This window comes from Protopterus annectens, chromosome 7.part0 (assembly GCF_019279795.1).
Source record: "Protopterus annectens isolate FY-2018-M chromosome 7.part0, PAN1.0, whole genome shotgun sequence".
In the NCBI taxonomy this organism is placed as follows: Eukaryota; Metazoa; Chordata; order Ceratodontiformes; family Protopteridae; genus Protopterus; species Protopterus annectens.
In genome coordinates this window covers 1,152,027,457-1,152,047,163 of record NC_056739.1, presented here as the reverse complement: position 1 = coordinate 1,152,047,163, position 19,707 = coordinate 1,152,027,457, and the positions used below count along the sequence as shown (strand labels likewise).

Sequence of the window (19,707 nt, the reverse complement as noted above, 5' to 3'; positions counted from 1 at the left end):
GGAGCAATTCTTATGCCTCACAAGTGGTCCCTCAATCAGTCAGTAGCGGAAAAAATTTTCCACAGATGGGGTCAACCTTGCTGCGACCTTTTGGCAACCCCTCTCAACAGCAAGTGCAGCGACTTCTTCACTCTCTTTCCCCTCCCAGGCCATTCCCCCAGAGACGATATAGTTCACTATTGGCCCCGGGGTCTTCTCTATGCATTCCCTCCCTTTCCCTTAATTCCAAAACTGATTCAGAAAGCGACCACTTTGGGATCCAGGATGATCCTCATTGCTCCTTACTGGCCTCGACAAATTTGTTTCCCATTCCTGCATCATCACCTGCTGGAGCAGCCCTGGAATCTGGACCCAGTGCCAGACCTCTTGATCCATCAGTCTGGTGAGCTGCACCAATCCCTTCGCTCTCTCAACCTCACAGCTTGGTTGCTCCACTTCCAACCTTAGCCAGGCTTCCACATATTTCTCAGTCAGTGCGTGAAATCATACTTTCTTCGCATAAGTCTTCTACCAGGAAGACTTATGCTAGTAAGTGGAAACGTTTTTCCCTCTGGGCAGAGGCCAGGAATATAGACCCCTTTACAGCCCCTGTCCATAACGTGTTGGATTTTTTGGCGGAACTTTTTCGAGCAGGTTTCTCGTCTGCCACCATTAGGGTCCAATTGACTGCTATTGCTAATTTTCATGTTGGTCTATTAGAGTCCAGTATCATGTCCCACAAATTGTGTAAGGCCTTTCTTAAGGGGACTATTTTACTTAGACCCCCGGTTAAAGATCCCCCTCCTCTGTGAGATTTGAACTTGATATTAGCATCATTGATTCTCCCTCTTTTTGAACCTGCGGCTTCTTGTTCCTTAAAGTTACTCTCCTGGAAGACTCTCTTCTTAGTTGCCATCACCTCAGCCAGAAGAGTATCGAAACTTCAAGCCCTTTGTATTCGCCCTCCTTATCTTATTTTTCACAAAGATAGAGTTTCACTCAGGACTGATCCTTCCTTTTTACCCAAAATACCCTCAGAGACAAATCTCAATCAGGCTATTGATCTTCCTGTCTTTTTTCCCAATTATTCAAACAGAGCTGAACAAAAGTTACACTATTTGGATGTTCACAGGCAATTACGCTTTTATTTGGATAGGACCAAGCAGACAAGAAAATCAGGTCAACTCTTCCTGTCCTATGCTGAGGGCAAGCAGGGCCTACCAGTTTCTAAGGTAACCTTGTCCAGGTGGTTGGCCTCTATTATTACTTTGATCTACCAACTGAGACATAAGGAACTCCCTACAAAACAAAAGCTCATTCCACCAGAGCATTGGCTATGTTGGTAGCTTTTCAGGCTAGACTTCCAATGGAATCTACTTGTGCTGCAGACACATGGGCCACTCCTCATACCTTCATTTCACATTACAAGTTGGATGTGGCCTCCAGGAGTCAAGCTGATTTTGGTTCCACTGTGCTCAAGAGTCTGTTTCGATGAGCCACCCAGGGCTAAGGTGCTAGGGACGCTGTCCCATCCAGCAAGAATGAAGGCAAGATAGACAACTTAACATTAAGAAGTTATGTACCTACCATAACGTTCCATGTTAGTTATCTTCATCTCGCCTTCTTTCTTGAGTCCCACCCTCCATCCCCCTAGCCTGGTCAGGACCAAGAGGAATCTCTTTTTGAGGCCTTCTTCCTATGGTTGACTCCTTTTTAGGTTACGGCCTCCTCTGCTTGTACCACTGTAGGTAAACCTTGTGGTGGGAATTGGTGTTTGTTCCTTAGTGTTAGCTCTACCTAATGAGATCTGGGTATCTGACTTATCTGACGCCTAGCATTGTGGGATAAGGGGAGGCCTCGAGCCGGTAAATAGCTCTCGAGCTTTAGTAAAAGGCCGAGTCAGAGCCGAGGTTCAGCTCCGAACCCATCCAGCAAGAAAGAAGGTGAGATGACAACTAACATGGGACGTTATGGTAGGTACATAACTTCTTATTTTGTGGGAACGTAGCAAATTTTCTAATAAAAAATCTTTATTATTAATGCTCCTAGCATTAATAACCATCAGAGATGCATCAAATGTTGCTGTATGTGAACTGTTACATTTTTGACCTGGCAAAAATTCTGGCTAGTGTTTGTCAAATATTGCAAAATATCTGCTGCAAAAATTCTCTTCCCTGATCTAGACAAATGCACACCATCCTGTCTGAACACGTGTGTCCAAAAGAAGGCTTGGATGCTCTACACTTTTCCAGTTTTTAAAACAGGACATTTTTTCCATGTAGGTGTTTATCCAAAAAAATCTTTTCATTCACAGTGACCTGACTATCCTTTCTAAAGGTGATTTGTGAAAAGTATGTCCTACCACCAGTACAGGATATACTACCAAGTAGGGCTGTCAGTTCCTTACTAACAGTCAGAGAATCTTTGTTGGTGACATCATTTGTATTAACAGGAATAAAAACAGATCCATACTTCCTTACATTAAGGCATTCCAAGGCTTGTTTCACATCTTCTATTTTTGCGCCTGGCAAGCATAACACTACTCAATGGTCATTATCATCTCTGCAAATATAAGTATCAGCTCCTCTAATAACTGAATCTCCAATTACAAGAATATCTTTGCTGACCATCTCTGAAGAATCTCCAGCTTCTAATACAGTCATTTATGCTCTTTCAATTGTTACGAAGGATAGATCTTCATCACTATTAGTCTTATAAATGCTACTGTTTTCATTGCGTATTAAATTCTCATCCAGCTGGCATTGTAAATTCACAGCTTGAGCCATGTAGTCAACATCTGTCTTTCTCTTCTTATTTCTTACTGTAATGTTCTTCGATCCTTCCACGTTCAGTTTTGATTTCTTCCTTTTCACCTGCCCCTTGCCTCTTTTTTCTACCTTTTCCATTGGAAAGGTGATGCCTTTTTCTGTAGACTGACGGTTTTCTGATAGATAGCTATCTTCATTCCCTGTCACCAATGTGTTGCATAACAAAGCAGAATCCTTTTTACTACATATTCTCTTTCCTTTACAGTCATTAGTCAGTTTCTTTTTCTTCCTTGTTATTTGTTGAGAACTTCCTTTCTATCTTTTTTTTTTTGTTTCCTTCTAAACAAACTGGATCCTCAGATTGCTGAGTACTTGCATCCACAATCCCATAGTTTTCAGGGGCCTCATCATGTTTCATAGGAGTTGAATGTTCTTTGCAGAAAATAGATGCATCATTTCTTAAATCTATTCTATTTGTTCTATGCCTAACATTATTTAGTTCATCAGTCCAGTCATTAATATATGATACAACATTTCTCCAAGACATGTCAATTGCACATGTGCAGTCATCATCATTAAGTCGAGATTTGCTTCTAACAGTGGTAAGCAAATCATCCAACATCCAACTTTTGACACGAGGAACAAAGATCACCAGTGTTATCAGTTGTTACCTTTAAATATGCATAGCATTTATTACACTGTACAATATACTTGTACATTAGCAAATTGTTAATTGCATACTCATTTAAGGAATCCATATTCAGCTTTAATTGAATAAAATATTGCAAAGGAAAAAATTACACAAAGTCAGTAGCAAAGAATTCAAAGGAACTTAAATCAACTTCTATGACAAAAATTCTACCAGCAATATCCAACTAAATAATACAATACAATAAAGTTGCTCTGACCATACAAGTTCTACCAGCCAAACAGAAGTTGTAATTTCTTTTATGCTCACTATAGCTCGCAATCACACCTCCTTTTATCAGTAAAAATAAATAAAACTTCTCTTAACAGTCATCTCCACACCAAATCACAAACCAAGACAGGATTGTTTTGATATGCTCAGAATTTTCCTCTCTGCAGTCTGTGTAAATTTATAGCTGTCTAGGCCCCTTGTGGTGGCTAGAGCTTGCCTGTCCAAACCTATCCCTTTTTCACAACCAAAAGTGAAACTAAAGGTAAAACAACAAAATATGAATCAAAGTAAAGCTTGTTAATAAGCAGTCTCTTCCTTACCTACAAACAGTTAAAATAGTGATAACAAATGCAATATAAATTCAAATAAAACTGCTCTTACCAGTCAACTCCACAACAAATCACAAACCAAGACAGGATTGTTTGATAGTTTCCTTAGTTACGACAGTTTGTTCATCTTGTGTTTCTGACAGAATACAATACTACTGTCAACTGAACGAAGAAAAAAACAAACAGAGCCATAGCAGTTCTACTGCAAGCAACTTTACTGGTGTATTTTGTACCTCGGCTATTGCTTTCAAGGAATAAATTACACACCACAAAAGCAGTATATTTATATAAAACAATTAACACATCCAACTGAATCACCCAGTCACAGTGTTTCAGTGATTTCCAAAGAAGGGAAAGCATAGACATAGTGAGTCTCTTCAGTGTCTTCTAATGAAACCACTTCCAGCAGTTGAAAAAGCATTTCAATTGAAAATCTTAATGCTGACGCTGGTGAGCAGGTGGGTTATGCAGTTGCAGAGCAGCATTCCAGCCCTATTTATATGAAAGGGCGAGGACAAAAGATTCTGGGCAAATGAAGAAAGAATTAATCTCCAGGTTAAGAAGCTTGGACAATGTTGGACTGTCTGATTCTATTTGTGGGTATGTGGTAAATAGTGTACACAATATGTTTGTTAATAATGATTTAAATATTGTAAATCTGACCGATTTGAAAATAAGCGAGGATACTAAAAGTGTATTGCTTAAGGGAGTAAAATTTGTCCCCACCCATATTCCTACCTTGGCGGACCTCCTTTTGGAGTTAAAACGTTTCTGTAGAAAATTGCATTTGAAATGTTTTTTTTGTGAAAAAGAAATCTATTGATGATTATGTGAATGTTTCTGAAGTGGAAGATTCTCTTATGGATCTGTCCATACATGAAAACGATTTGTTTGATATTCATTTGCATGGTGACATTGAAGAAGAATGTAATAACTTTCAAGAAGGTTTTGTCACGGGTTATGGTAAGTTATTTGCACCTCAGGTTCCTTGTGTGAGTACTTTTGTTCCCCCAAAACTTCAGTAGTGATAAACAGTTTTGAAAGGGTGTTGTGTAGGCAAGTGGAATTTGAATACCTGAAGTTCATTAAGCAGAGAAAATGCTATAATTTAAGCAAGAGTGAAAGGTCAGCTTTAAATGAACTACATGAAGTTAATAAGAACTGTGTTTTCACCAAAGCTGATAAGGGGGTTTATTGGGTCATTATGACCAGGGTTAGTTACAATAAAATGGTAAGGAATTTGTTGGGTAACAACATTTATCACAAGCTTCCTACCAGCCCATTATTAGAATATATTTTTTCTTTACTGGAACTGCTAGCGAGGGGAGAATGTTTAGGAATTTTTGTTTCCTCAGAATCAGGAAGTTGTATATCAAACACCCGAAGAATGCTAATTTTTTTGCTGTACCAGAAATCCATAAAATATTAATGGATCCCCCGGGTAGGCCTATAGTTTCTGATGTTGGGGCTTATTTGCAAAATATAGACATTTTTTTTGGATGCACACTTGAAGGTCTATTTCTATCCTCCTAGCTTCCAAACATCCATAAGATTACCAGCTATTCTTGAAGACATTCTTGTAGATTGGTTATGCATCACATTTTTATCTCATCTCCTCCTAGCCATTTTGAGCCTCATCTGCCTTTAACCTTGGCTTATTTAATTTTTACTTAAATATTTCCATCTCTGAATTTTTTTGGATTTCCAAATTTCTGTGCTTTATACAGATTTTCATAATTCCAAAATATTTCTAATACCTGTACAGGATCTCTGGTTATTTTCCTTGTTATAGTCTCGCTAAGCTTGGCAGAAACCCTTTCTATTTCCTGTTGCCTAAGTTGTGCTAAAAGTTTTTGTGGTCTGGAGTTATTATCAAAAAACAATTTCTTAAAAGTAGTCTTTATAAATTTTTGCATATTGTCTAGGTAGTCCCTTATTTTCTCTTTATCACTCTGCAGTTGCACCTCTTCTTGTTCTGTGAAATTACCCTTATTCTGCAACACTTTAACCTTTGTCAGTCCCTCTAAATAATTATTGTTACTTCTTAACCATATCTCTATTTCATTTATTTCAACTCTATTTTTAAACTCCACTTTCATTTTATCCCATCATTTTCATTCATTTCCATTTCATTTCCATCTTCCTTAAAAACTCCCAAATAATTTCCACTACCCTTGCTGTAAATTAATTTTTTTTAACAGACAGGTGAGGAAGTGTCAATATCTCAATGTGTATCAAAACTTTCAATTAAATTCACATGTTCCTGTAAAATATAATTTCTGCCTAGCCTAGCCTTGTTGTTGTACCTTGGGAAATAATATATAAATTCTGTCAGAGTTCCTGCTACAGAATTCACATCTTCCATAGCAAATATTGTCATACATTTCTTCAAAAATCTACCCTCTTTTGTTATATTTTCCCTTCTAGGCCCCCCAGATACATTCTCACTGTTGCAAAATTCCAGTTGCAACCTATAAGTAATATTCCCTGCTTAAAGCTGATTATTTCTCCCACAATTTTCTTAAGCTCTATTGTAGCAGTTTTAGGTGGAATATAAATACATGTTAGCAGTCCATAACTACTACAAATCCTCCATTATTATCCTTTTTCCTCTTCTAGCCCTATTGAAGCTACTCTAGAAATTAATGCAAGTACTCCCCCTTTTCTTGGTCCCAGATAGTCATCTTAAAATCCTTTCTTCATCAAATTTACATGCTTGTTTATTTACACGTGTCTGCTGTAGTATAGCTATTTGCACTGTGCATTTCTTAATGTAGTTCACTACTCTTTCTTTTTTGTATATGCCTATGAGACCATTCATTTTCCAAGATAATATGGAAAGTGTTGCCATTATGACAAGAAGTTATTGTTCCCACCTGTTGTGTATATCATCTTTCTTTTTTTAAATGTCTGTTTTCAGCTTTTGTGTTACATGCATGCGCTAATGTTTAGCAGGTTGATGTTTTGTACAGTTTTCATGTCATGTCCACTTAAACCTATGTCACATCTTACTAGACTTTTAGTTTTAATGAAAACAGTCAAACAAAAAAACCAAAACACCACCACAACCACTGGATACTTCAGAGACCTCAAAAATCAATCATCATCTTCTTTCGGCTGTTCCCGTTAGGGGTCGCCACAGCAGATCACCTGTTTCCATTTCTTCCTGTCCTCTGCATCTTGCTCTGTCACACCAACCACCTGCATGTCCTCTCTCACCACATCCATAAACCTTATCTTAGGCCTTCCTCTTTTCCTGTTACTGGTAGCTTCATCCTTAGCATCTTTTTCCCAATATACTCAGCATCCCTCCTCAGCACATGTCCAAACAAACGTAATCTTGCTTCTCTGGCTTTGTCTCCAAAGCTTCCAACCTGGGCTGACCCTCTAATATACTTATTCCTAATCCTGTCCACCCTCGTCACACCCAATGCAAATCTTAACATCTTTAACTCTGCCACATCCAGCTCAAACTCCTGCCTTTTTGTCAATGCCACTGTCTCCAACCCATATAACATAGCTGGTCTCACTACCCTCTTGTAGACCTTCCCTTTCACTCTTACAGGTACTCGTCTGTCACAAATCACTCCTGACACTCTTCTCCACCCACTTCATCCTGCCTGTACTCTCTTCTTCACCTCTCTTCCACACTCACCGTTACTCTGAACTATTGACCCCAAGTATTTAAACTCATCCACCTTTGCCACCTCTACTCCTTGCATCCTCACCATTCCTCTATCCTCCCTCTCATTCACACACATATATTCTGTCTTAGTCCTGCTGACCTTCATTCCTCTTCTCTCTAGAGCATATCTCCATCTCTCCAGGGTCTCCTCCACCTGTTCCCTACTTTCACTACAGATCACAATGTCATCTGCAAACATCATAGTCCACAGGGACTCCTGTCTGATCTTGTCTGTCAACCTGTCCATCACCATTGCAAATAAGAAAGGGCTCAGAGCTGATCCTTGATGTAACCCCACCTCCACCTTAAATGCATCTGTCACTCCCACAGCAGACCTCACCACTGTCACACTACCCTCATACATATCCTGTACCACTCTTACATACTTCTCTGACCCTCTCGGCATCCTCATACAATACCACAACTCCTCTCTAGGCACCCTGTCATATGCTTTCTCTAAGTCTACAAAAACACAAAGCAACTCCTTCTGACATTCTCTGTACTTCTCCATCAACACTCTCAGAGCAAACATCGCATCTGTAGTGCTCTTTCTCGGCATGAAACCATACTGCTGATCACTAATCATCACGTCCCTTCCTAACCTAGCTTCCACTACTCTTTCCCTTAACTTCATGCTGTGACTGATCAATTTAATCCCTCTGTAGTTACTACAGCTCTGCACATCACCCTTATTCTTAAAAATCGGTACCAAAACACTTTCTCTCCATTCCTCAGGCATCCTCTCACTTTCCAAGATTTCATTAAACAATCTGGTTAAAAACTCCACTGCCATTTTACCTAAACACCTCCATGCTTCCACAGGTATGTCATCTGGGCCAAGAGCCTTTCCATTCTTCATCCGCTTCATAGCTATCATTACTTCCTCCTTGCTAATCCATTGTACTTCATGATTCACTATCCCTACATCATCCAACCTTCGCTCCCTCTCATTCTCTTCATCCATCAACTCCTCAAAGTACTCTTTCAATCTCCTCAACACACTCTCCTCGCTTGTATGTTTCCCTCATTATCCTTTATCACCATTACCTGCTGTACATTTTTCCTAGCTCAGTCCCTCTGTCTAGCCAATCGGTAAAGGTCCTTTCCTCCCTCCTTAGTGTCCAACCTTTCATACAACTCTTCATATGCCTTATCCTTCGCCACCTCTCTCTTTGCCATGCACCTCATCTCCTTATACTCCTGTCTACTTTCTTCATCTCTCTGACCATCCCACTTCTTCTTTGCCAACCTCTTTCTCTGTATACTCTCCTTTACTTCCTCATTCCACCACCATGTCTCCTTGTCGTCCTTCCTCTGTCCAGATGTCATACCGAGCACCTTTCTAGCCATCTCCCTTACTAGCTCTGCTGTAGTTACCCAGCTATTTGGTAACTCTTTACTGCCACACAGTGCCTGTCTTAACTCATCCCTGAACTCCACCTCACAATTACCCTTTTTCAATTTCCACCATTTGATCCTTGGTGCTGCCCTCACACTCCTCCTCCTCTTCTTGATCACCAACGTCATCCTACAAACCACCATCCTATGCTGCCTAACTACACTTTCCCCGGTCACCACTTTACAGTCTCCAGTCTCCTTCAAACTGGCCCTCCTACATAAGATATAATCCACCTGTGTGCATTTTTCTCCACTGTTGTATGTCACCCTATGCTCCTCCTTGTTGTTAAAATACGTATTCACCACAGCAATGTCCATTCTTTTCGCAAAATCCACTACCATCTGACCTTCTGCATTCCTTTGTTTAACACCATACCTACCCATCACTTCCTCATCCCCTCTGTTCCCTTCACCAACATGCCCATTGAAATCTGCTACAATCACCACTCTCTCACCCTTGGGTACAGTCATCACCACTTCATCCAATTCACTCCAAAATTTTTCTTTCTCATTCATTGCACACCCAACTTGTGGAGCATATGCACTAACAACATTCATCATTACACCATCAATTTCCAGCTTCATAAACATCACTCTATCCAAACCTCTTTTCACCTCCAAAACACTCTTAGAATACTGTTCCTTCAGAATAACTCCTACGCCATTTCTTCTGCCTTCCACACCATGGTAAAACAATTTGAACCCACCTCCGATACATCTAGCCTTACTCCACTTCCATCTGGTCTCTTGCACACACAATATACCAACCTTCCTTCTGTCCATCATATCAGCTAGCTCTCTCCCTATACCAGTCATACTGCCAACATTCAAAGTTCTGACCCTCACTACCACAGTCCTAGCCTTTCTCCTCTCTTCCTGCCTTCGGCCATGCCATCTGCCTCTTCTCCTCCTTCGGCCAACAGTAGCCCAATTTCTGCCAGCACCCTATTGGCTAACAGTACTGGTGGTGGTCGTTGTTAACCCGGGCCTCGACAGATCCAGTATGGAAATATTTACTGGTGTCCACATGAAATTATTTGGCGAAGTTTTACGCCGGATGCCCTTCCTTACGCAACCCTCCCCATTTATCCGGGCCGAACATATAGCATTAAAAATGAACATAGGTTAGTTTATCAAAAAACGAGAAGTTTTTAAATTATTTTTAAAGTATTTTAGAAAAACATAACACCTTAGTGGTGGATAAGTTTAATAGCAACAAAGAGACGGGCATGTTTGCATGTGGTATGTGCAACATTTGTAGGTACATTAATGTTACAAAATTTCTGCTAATTCCCAATGTAGAAAAGTTAATTTATTTAAAAGGGAGGTATAGTTGTAAGACAGCAGGATTAGTGTACATTGCTCTATGTTCAGGTTGTCCCAGTTTTTATGTTGGGTTGACCACTCGTAGTTTGGAAAAACTTATCCAGGAACACTTGTATAATGTAAAGGTCAAAGATGTCAATAGTGCTTTGTATAAACATACACAAATGTGTCCCAGCCACAAAAAGTTTTTATTCTCTGTCATTGAAAGTGCACCACATGATTTAAGAGGGGGGAACTATAAAAATAGAGTGGAAAAAATAGAAGCAAAGTGGCAAATGAAGTTGTGTGCCCACCGACCACCTGGGTTAAATGACAACATTAATATAAAATGCTTTTTGAAAGACAAAAGATTAAAAGTACAGAAATGCAATATTTAATGAATTTTTTATATGCATTTGCATGTGTATTTTATTTTTTGAATATATTTATGTTACTGCAGCACTTTGAGTCTTAATTAGTTGATTGTTTCATTAATTAATGTTGTATAAAATAAGGGGGTTATTGTTTAAGTGATTTTATTCTGAAGAAGTCTGGTTGACAAAAGATAAAAGTGTTTGACGATATATGGTGTATTTTATTGATTGTTGAGGTCTATGAAGTGTCCAGTGGTTGTGGTGGTGTTTCGGTTTTGGTGCAGTCTCTTCCACCTTCATGTTTTGGTCAAACATCAAACAAAAAAGCAAACGCACCCCCAGAATATCTCCATAACCTATTAACTTAATACAAAACTATGTACATCTTCAAATAATGATGTTTAAGCCTCCTAATGGGAACAATTGTCCCAAGATTAACAGCTACACTCACAGGCTTAAATTGACCTGTAGTTAAGGATGTGCATGCTAAGACACATGGTACAGTCTGTACTTGCACTAAGTGCTCTCTGTTTTTGTTTTATTTTTATTCCTGTCCTGGATGTAGAAGACAACTTAATACTTTCAGAAAACATTAAAAAGCATTGCTGTCCTATCTTGACTCCACAGAGACATAAGAACCAGATACATAGTTGCCTTCAGCTACAAGCTTCTCGTGCTACACTGTGAACATTTATTTGCCAAAAAAAAACTTTTCATTACATTCAGTCTTCTCTTATTTCCTTGCTTCCACTTAAAACTTGTTGTTAGATCAAACCAATGGCTTTAATCCAATCATTCCCTTATGCAAAAGTAAGAAAAAGTATAATAAATCTACTTATATCAGGGTGTCTATGTTTGTATACCCCCATCCCCCACCTCAACAACCCAAGATTACAGCCTGTTATCTTAAACATGCTTTTGTCCAGTCTTTTTTCTCTTTTTACATTGCAATGCCTTCATTTCTTAAAACTAAAATGAAAGAAAGAAAAAGATAAAAAGGGGACACCTGTTTTCTTTAGTATTCTTGTAACACACAAAAAAACTGCGAATAGTCTGCAGTTTATACTATGAAATCCTTCATACAAATGCTGTTAAGAAAAATCATTTTACTACTTATGGTTACCTGTTTCTCCTTCTCTTCCTTTCCTTTATTGTTCTTCTAAACATTCATGAGATGAAGTAGGACAATGCTTTGGAGTCCCCTACAAGCTTAACAGAGTCAAAAAAGTCCAATATTTCCAGTTTTTCATGTTCAGCCACATTTCACAAATGTGATTTATGCTTTGGAACCCACATTTATTCATTAATTTCAAAAGTGCTGGTTTTCTTCCTGTTCTCCATCTCCCAACTTCATTTACATTGTACTCCCAGTCCTTCTAGTCAACTGCTATGCTTTTCTCCATGTCTTAAACATTTTCCTTTGAAATGCTGGAAAAGGTTTCACTGGTAAATTTTCTTTATGAACTTTATTATCTAAAGAGTAAGCTTCTTGCATCATTTTAGTGCTATTAACATTCCTAGGTACTAATCCAGAATTATTATTAATGTTATTATTATTAATTATTATTTTATTTTCCCCCAAATTTTGGTAAAACATTATTTAATTTTCTTTTCCTGACATTTACCCTTGTTCCAGTCAATTTTTATCTTTTTTGTCTTCTACAGATCATTGTCCCTTACCTCTTCATCTTTATCTACTGCATCCTCCTCTAATTATTCAAAAGTAGTGTCTGTCTGTATATCCAGCTTTATTGCCCAACTTGCAGTCTTGTAACAGAACTGCTAATTTAGATTCTAACTTTCCAAATTGTATTGGTTTGATCTGCAAAACACCTGCAGTTCTTCTCCCAGCTTAAAACTGCACATAGTTTCTTACATTATCCCACAGAATGTTTGGTTCTACAACATATAGCTAAACATGCCTCAAAAGAAACTTGCGATCACAGCATCTGAACCAGTTATGAAACACTAAATCATTGTGGATGTTCACGTTTTCCCTGTCTATGTAACCAAAATCTGGAATTCCATTCAACCTGATATCAGAGCTGAGAAAAATCTGCATAACTCTTAAATAAAACTTAATACCTAGCAACCGTTATTTCTGGTTGCTGCATAAAGTTAATTGCTGTCATCTTTTCCTCCTTACTAACACTCTCTTTTAACCTCTTCCTCTGCATCACAGGTAAATTTAACTCTTCGCTGCTTAAGACAATTTAACTTATTACTTCCCTATTCTCTTAGCCTTTCTTCTGCAGTCCTATGTCATGCTCTTCTTTACTCCTTTCTCACCTTTACTCTCCTGTCCATACTGACACCATTTACTCTTGACTCTGTATCAGTCTAACTCTCTCCTAGGACTGATGAAATAATCATACATATCTCTCACCACTCCCCTTACCTAACTTGCATACAGGTATTATTCACAAAAAAGTATTATAAAGCTTGTACTATGGGTAGATACTTCAGTAAATTAATTTCAAACAACAAATAGCTACTTAATGTTAATTTCACAATTCACTGTAGTAGTTCACTGTATTAGCAGAATCAGTTAACACAACTATTTTGTGTTGTTTTCATAGGTTCATAGGTGAGTACTAGGCTAATGGCCCTGGAGCCAACACAAGCCTAGCCCAAGAATACTCCCAGTCATCTTGTTGCCGGACGTTAGTTCCTTGTGCCCCTATTGAGCAAGGCTGTTGAAGTTATCCCCGGGGTGAATTTCCTGTTACCCATCCACTCGTCGAGATTTTTCTTGAAGAGAGCTAGTGAAGTGCTCTGCTTGATATGAATGGGGAGTTTATTCCAGAGTATGGGAAGTCTCTGGGTTAGGAACCTGTCCCTCCAGCAGGTTCTGTTTGTTGTGGTGATGAGGTTGAGGTCTTTGGAGCATGTGGTGTGGAGGGATTGAGACTTTTTCAGATGAAGCATGTCTAGCAACACTGGGTCAGACATGGCTTTGTAGGTCAAGCAGAGATCGCCTCTAAGTAGGCAATATGAAACTGAGTATAGCTGGAGTTTTTTAAGTCTGTCTGTATAGGGCATGTGTTTGAGTCCTAGGATCCTCTTTGTGAGGAATTTTTGTGGACTCTGCAGTTGTTGTAGGTGTTTAGTGAGGTACATGCCAAATGGAGCATTGTACTGTATAATGGGTCTAATGAGGAATGAGTAGAGGGAGATTCTTTCTTCCTGGATGAGAAGCCTTTTGTAATGAGGTGTGCCACATAGAAGGGCTTCTTGACTACTGTGGCAACATGGTTGTCGGAGAGGTTGCTATCTACCTGTGTTCCTAGATCTCTTATCACACTTTGAGAGTTGAGAGGGCTACCATCCATGTGGTAGTTCATGGGCACCGTGTTTTTTTCAAAGGGATGACCATGTGCACTTTTTAGCATTGAGCTTAAGACCATGGTTCTGGCACCAGTCGCTGGTGTCTGTGAGGCCTTTTTGTAGGATGTCTACATCAGCGTGAGAATCGATAATAGCTCCCAGTTTGCAGTCATCTGCAAATTTGGTGAACCAGAGTCCCTTGGTGTTGGCCTGAACTTCAGAAAAGTAGATACCAAACAGGAGAGGACCCAGGAAAGATCCCAGTGGGACTCCACTTGTAACTGCCTGGAAGTTGGACTTGGAATCCACTGTATTGCTTTTGTATGTGGAGCCTTTTATTCTGGCACTCTGCAGAAAAGGGGCTGTTTTATTAGTCACAATGCTCCAGTCAACAAATAGTATAAATAAATTAAATTATTTTTATTTTTCACTCATATAGCAGTATCATGTACATTATCATGTATGTAATTTTCTTCTTGCTGTTATTCATATTCAAAATAAACATGTCCTACTTTCTGGCATCTTCTGCATCCCATTTTATATTCTGCTGCGTTAAGCTTTCTTTCTCCACAGTGCTACATCTTTTCTTGCAAAATCATTCCAGGGGTAATCATTTTTGTTATTTTTGTGTACACTCAAAACGTTTTCCATTAGCATATATAATTCAAAAGTTAAAACACATAATTGTTCTTTTCCTTAATTTATGAAATATCTCAAATCATGTGCTTTTAACCCCAAAAGGGATACTGAACAGCCCCAAAACTAAATATGTATCAGTAGGACAATCTTTTTTTCCTGATATTTGTACATTTGGGCATTTCTTATTTTTTACTAGTTGCAAGGTTTGCTTTTTATTTGAATCCATAACGTTTGCATAAGATATGCAGTTAGACTTAGCCATGCCATTATTCACAGTAATGTCCTTAGAAACATTGACAGTCTTTAAATTTCTCTTGTTTTCATTTGCAACACCATACACATTGACTGTTGTGCTTTAGTAAGGCAGTAATAACTTTGCCTGTGCCCCACCCCATGATAATAATAAGCAGAGTAATCATCAGATTATGACTGCTGCATTAAATACAGTACCTCTGAATTACCCAGAATAATAAGCTGTAGTATTACAGTTTGCACTGCCTGTACTCCTTCTACTACAAAACAATCTTGTTGCTCACATGGAATGTTAATTCCTTCCATAGCAACTGAACTGTCATTTTTTTTTATTCTGAATAGCATCCAGACTTTTAGCTGACTGATGAAATTTTAAAGTTGTATCTACCTGTCTGCTCTGATCACTGCCACACAGCATCTTCTGCCATTATGCATCTCCTTCCAGCCACCCTTATACTAGGAAAAAGATGATGTAAAAAAGAGTTGTAGAAGTTCCCCATTAAGTAGCCAAACCTCTTATGAATTCCCTTTTGGTATCCCCTTAAAAGAGGCTGCTCACCTAGAGGAGATTAACCTGGTGAATAAAGTGTAACAAAATAGATTAAGAATAAAAAAGATGACTGTCATAACATAACCTAGGGAGGACAGTTGAACGGTCTTTTCTCTCCTTTCAGTACATTTGTATTTAAACCTCTCTGCACTGTTGGGGAGGGGGGCTCACTACTCTGCTTACATAAGATTTTGAAGGGGTCTTGGACAAAAAAAAGGTTATCATCCAAACCCTTATTTCTATACTGTCTACAATAGCTTGATTATTCTTTTTATTGACAGTTCTCTAGATCATTAATGTGATGAATCAGGGCATGCTTGTTTGTTCTTTTTTTAGTCAGGAAAGACATGAAAATAGTGTGAGCTACTCTTACCTTTAACCAACATCTTAGCAATGATGTTCAACATGATGACTGTTCCAGTAGACTAGTTTAGGCTACTTGCAACAGCGATCTATTAGAACGTATACTGTTATGCTCAGTTTATTTGCACAACTGTACTTTCTCAGCATGAAAAAGAGTTCATTTCTTATACTCTAGAAAACTCCAGATGCTCTGGGCCAGAAAGACAGATACCCAGCTGTGACTTAAACAACTTATACTGCAGCAACAATCCTGTTTGAACATCTACTGTTATGGTAAGTGTCCTCATCCAACCATATTATTTTTGAGGAGGGATCACCATATAATTTCTTATAACTGTTAATTGTAAATGTTATTTTAGATTTGTTATTGTAATCTGGATTCAGTGGGTGCTGGCATCTTGTTAGTACAAATGCACTTCCATGTGAGAGCCCTGTGTGGCATCAAAAAGAGAAACTTATATCACAGCACTAGCTGTATAGGAATGTATGGCAATAAGGGCACAAAACTGTCTTTGGTCCCTATATGGTAAAAGAGCACATCTGATGAAAATCTGTCTGGAGGGAGTAGCCCAGAAAGGTGTGTAAGCCCAGATGTTATGATACACTGTTACAGTGACATATTCTCTAAGACTTATTGTTTTGGCAATTATCTTGTACACCTGGGCTTCTTTCCAATGGTAGAGTACTAAACGCAGAACAAGAGCAGTATTTAGCTCAGACTGCCTGCAGTACAGGCCATCCAAGATAGTCTTATTAAATCTATTTTGATAACTTCTGATTCACAATATACATATATGAATTTTGGGGATGTGTTTTATTTTGTTCTATTAGTTTCTTATTTTTATTTACTTTTATGTAAATGTTTTCAAAATGTTATTAACGTTTATCTAATGGTTGTGTTTAGTTTTATTTCTAGGTCAAAATGATTTTTATTAACTATAATTAAGGAATATACCAATATTTTTTATTAATTAATTTGGTGGTGATGTGAATGAATTTGATTAGATTATTTGGACATGTGACAGTCTCAATTCTATTTAAAATGTGGTGTTGCTACTTGTTGTTCAGTTCTGAAGATGTTCTGATTCCTATATAAGGAACAGAAGTGTTTAACTGATATTTCTTGATTTTAAAGCAGTTTTCATGGTGCACCCTTTTGGAGTTTATGCCCTTATTTTGTTTAGGTTGATATATTTTACTGTTAGCAACGATTCAATTAGAAAAAAATGTAAAGAAGTACATATTTAATATCTGTGTTAGTCTCAGAATGTGAACTTGATAATAGTCATGTTTTGAGAGTGTCAGAATAGTATTTATCAGTAAGTTATCCCAGCTTAGGCCAAAACTTAACCATAGTTCATTCTGTCAATTTAGTATGGTATTTATTGTGATCATTTTTTATCAGAGGCAGTTGATGGAATATTAATGAATTTTTGCTTTCCACAATCACTTAACCTTCTAAACAGAAATTTCCTGATGATCTTTTTGACACAGAAGAGACCTACTTAAAAGAAAAAAAAAGAAAAAAAAAACAAATACAGAAACTATATATGGTTCAAAATTGTTCGGAATTTCTTCCATTTAAAAACTGTTCCATTTGGTCTAGCATCATCACCTAGATCTCAGGTGATGTCCTTCCTTATCACTGTTGCAGTATTCATTGCATGTGGGATCTACTGCCGAGGATGGGCTAACATCTTTCCAGCATACCAAAGACTATACATCCTCCTAGCATTGTATGTCAGACGTATGCTCCCTGCAAAAGCGTAGAACATAAAGGTGATATGTGAGCACTCAGTCCTCAGAACTTCTTTGCTGACAATACAAGCACTATTGTTAAACATCAGTCTGAATGCCTTTTGCTGAGCTGCTTCCTACTGAGCCATTTACAGATAAGTGCCCCAGTGGGGTCCATTATTTTCTTTTCTGTCTGTATTTACTGGGAGTTCATATCATTTAGGAAGGGAAAATGTCACTGTGGGCAGATTCCCCATGAAGATAAACACAAGAAGTGCCTGTACTGCTTAGATGCTGTGTTCAGTCATAGTCAATGTACCATTTATCAGATGTTTGTTCCAAAAACTCTTTGCAGCTGTCTGTCTTTGTTGTCCATCTTCCTGGAGAACCAATATCTTAAGCTTTTGATCCAGGGTACCATGGCCAAATCTACCTGCCTCAAGGAACAGCTGTCATGTAAAAAAGAAGATTAAAAAGTTGTGGTCTGATTCTGCTGCTGTCCATCCTCCACTGGGGATGTTTTTGTTGAGGTGGATGAAGATCCTGAAGACCATACCATGTCAAAGTCAGTTCCCTCTGCCTCGGCCTTTTGGAAGCCAGCATGAAACCGGGTTCTCTCACATTCTCTGAGGCTGTGCAAATGTCCATCACAGACATTGAGGTGGAAGCATGTCTGATAATTTCTGAAGGGCCTAGAGGGATTCTAGTTACAGAAGAGGTTCCTGGTACCCTTAATGTGTCTAGGCATGGCTCTGAGGCTCCTAGGTTGGTCAAAATTGACATCCAATTGAAAAAATAACAATTAATTAAACATATGCCACCCACTGCTAAAGATCCTCATAAAGTGTGTCAGAATTTTACCCAAGGAATGTTCAGTGCCTTGATGGCTTTGAAATCCCCTCAGGTGCTGTCTGTTCCTGCTTCTACCTGGTCTTCTAGCCCAGCCAAAAGAACTAGGGAATCTGATTCCTCAGATGAAAAGTTGGATTCTGGAGATGAATCCTTGGCCTATTCCTTGCAAATCACTTCACCCCTAGACTGTGGGTCAGAGGAAAAGGATTCCTTGAGCCCTGATTCTCCCTTTGAGGAGTTTTCTTTTGGGGACATAGTGATGCGCATGATGGAGCGTTTTAAATGGGATTGCTCCAAGGTCTCTGACATTCAAAAGAGGTATTATGAGCTGTTACAAATGGAATCTCCTAAATCTTCAGCTGTTTCCCCCATTCTAGCTGCCTTGTTGGATACGTTTACTGCTGCTTCTTTGGCTTCTAATTCACAGCAACTGTCCCCCGAGAAGTCTGACTGCTTTTATATGGTGCTGTGGCCTTGAAGCACCTTTACAAGTGTCTTCTTTAGACTGTGCTGTAGTATTCATGTACAAACCATCCAAGTTTTTATCCTCTTCCAAACATCTCCCTTCTGACAAAGACAGTCTGGCTATGGAGAAGCTGGGGAAAAAAAGTTTATATTTCTGCTACTCTGGCCTTCAGGGACATAAATTATCGCATCCATATGTCCAGATATGTTCTGGCTGTTTTGTCTTAACTTGGGGGGGTCTCATTGACCTACCTGACACTGGCTGCAATACTACTGCCCTTTCCTTATTGAGCTCCACTTTGTAGGTGTCTCGTCATTCTATCAAATAAAGTTATGATGCAGCTGATGCATCCTCTAGAGCGGCTGCTTCAGGTTCAGTTATGAGGAGATACTCTTGGCTACACCTACAGGCTTTACCCAACCCCTAATTCCCTAACTAGCCCAACCCACTCATCCTACCTCCCCCCACCTCCAATCCAATTACATCCCACACTGATCCCACTTCCAACAACACATTTCCAGACAACACACCTCTACCCTCACACACACCCAACCAGGAATCCTAGTTGTACTACTCACTCAAAGTAGTATCTTGTTACCCACACTCACATCCCTATCACTAGCTGTACTATCGCTAATCTTCCTAACTTCCTTACAAACAGACCTACCACTGCACAACTACTCCTGTCACACTACCCACACTAGCCCACCCTCTCAAACCCACTCACACTTCTACATCTGCCCTACAATCATAAATCTTACAAC

At 38.9% G+C, this 19,707-nt stretch overlaps 1 protein-coding gene across 3 annotated transcripts in view; it reads left to right on the top strand.

Annotated features, from left to right (window-relative positions):
• Positions 1 to 19,707, top strand: part of BBS4 (Bardet-Biedl syndrome 4) — a 1,226,477-nt gene that overhangs the window by 603,866 nt on the left and 602,904 nt on the right. The gene's annotated exons all lie outside the window — the stretch shown is intronic.